Here is a 2,082-nt window from a genome sequence, read left to right as displayed (position 1 = left end):
TGCTTGTTTGCTCTGCTGAAATCTTCAATCTTAGTTGTTCTTTTTTGAAATTTAGAACAATCATATGCTACCCACTACCTGAACAGGATCATTAAAAGGCCCAGGAAGGTAAGGAATGTTTAACTCCTGAGGAGGTTTGCCTCAATTCCAGTAGCAATTTAGATGGCAATTTTTGGCTTTAGATGTATAAGGCTTTTTATACTACAGTACTGCAGTACTGCCACCATCTGTATTAGGCAACATGTGAAGTTGTCAAGAAGTGTCAAGAATATTGCCATGTTTTGGGCTAAATGTATTTCTGGACTGTCTTCCTGAGTTGTCCTATACTTTCCAATAGGTTACCATGAAGTATTCATTGAGTGCAGGTCTCTCTCATCCAGGATTCTTCACCAAAGGGAATGCATCTATTTTTTTTCAAACTAATAAAAAGTTTTAACCAAATTTATATGAATGCCCAGCATCAGCACTGGATTCAGAAGAATCTCTCAAAATATGTCCTTTAAGGGTGAGTGCAGCCCCATCCAAAGAAGGCATATCTCATTTATCCAGCCCCCAGATTCAACTCTGAATTCTCCATATCCAGTCTTCTACACCCTGAAGACACAGTGGTAATGTGCAACCATACGTTGCTTCCAACTTCCAAATCTGATCCAGCTGTTTGCAGTGCTCCATGACACATTGCACTTTTTCACTGCCACCCCTGTGATAAGACCAAAAAGTCCAACAATGTTAAACATAGTATTCTTACCACATGGTATAGCCCTTCTTATCACCAATGTCTATATACAGAAATTGCTAGGACAGGAGTCACCCATGCTGCCTGAGGTTAAACCTACTGAAGACTTAAGTTAGCACACTTTAGGTATAATTCTGGATTCATCTGGAATCAAATCAAATCAAATCTTTATTACAGTCATACAGACCAGCATAAGGAGGGTGGGGTACAGTCAATTAAAAAGCATAGAAGATACATCAGAGTCTAAACAAAATTAAAAGCTAGAAGATATTAAAAGAGAAAGTATATATAAAAGTCTGTAAGATTCTAAAAGAAGGGGTAGGAGCATTAGAGGGGTGTAGGCTGTAGGGATGAATAAAAGGTTAGTATGTGGAAGACTATATCAAATTACAGAGCATTCTAGTATGGTGAACTAGATGCTCATTAAGTCTAGTTTACGGCACAGGTCATCATCTGGCGAATTTTAAGCGCTGCTTAGCAGAACCTGGCAACGTTGTATGTTGTAGCAGGTTGGCATCTGACAGCAGCAGGGAAGTGTAAAATCGTCCTGAGCACCCTGGGTATTTATACAGTAATGGTGAGATGAGGCTAGTATGAATGTCTCTGTAATACAGGCACTGGAGGAGCACATGCTCTGTTGTTTCTATGTGACCCAAGCCACAGGGGCATTGTCTCTCCAGGTAAGGAATCTTCCTGTATCGGCCTTCAAGGACAGCTGAGGGGAGGGCATCACATGGTGCCAGAGTAAAGGCCCTCCAGTGGTTGGGTACTTCAAGTTTAGCTAAGTAAGCCATAGGGGAGGCAGAGTACCTGTTAGATTCACTGGCAATAAAGTTTGGGGTCCTGGCTAGATCCAATTGGCTCTCTGTGTCTGCTACATGCTGTTTAATGAGTGCTTTGGCCTGATCATATCCTGTACTGAGTAGAAGACCCGGAGAGGAGCCCAAGGACGAGATTTCAATTGCCACTACCTGTTTCCATGTGGATTGAGAATCATCACTCATAGTTAATGGGGCAAGGCCAAGGGGAAAGAAAGGATAGTCTGAGCTAATTGTTGAGTATGGACACCTATACTCTAGCCTCCACTTTCATGAGGCCTGTCTCTAGTCGCAGGGTGGCATTAGAGACACATTTTGGGACTTGAAGGGTGATCTTAGGAATTTGGATTGTATACATTCTAATGCAAAATTGGAGAAGGGACCCAGCTGGACACCATAAAGAAGTTGTACTATTGGCCTGGCTTCAAATAATTTGAGTGTGGCAGGTATATAGTGGCCATCTTTTGTCTTAAGGAATTTAAAGATGGCAGATGAGCTGCTCTATGCATTTTCAGCTATGTAGTCCCC

The sequence above is a fragment of the Candoia aspera genome, chromosome 5 (assembly GCF_035149785.1).
Source record: "Candoia aspera isolate rCanAsp1 chromosome 5, rCanAsp1.hap2, whole genome shotgun sequence".
NCBI lineage: Eukaryota > Metazoa > Chordata > Lepidosauria > Squamata > Boidae > Candoia > Candoia aspera.
The sequence above is the reverse complement of the archived record's forward strand: the minus strand, read 5'-3'. Positions refer to the sequence as shown.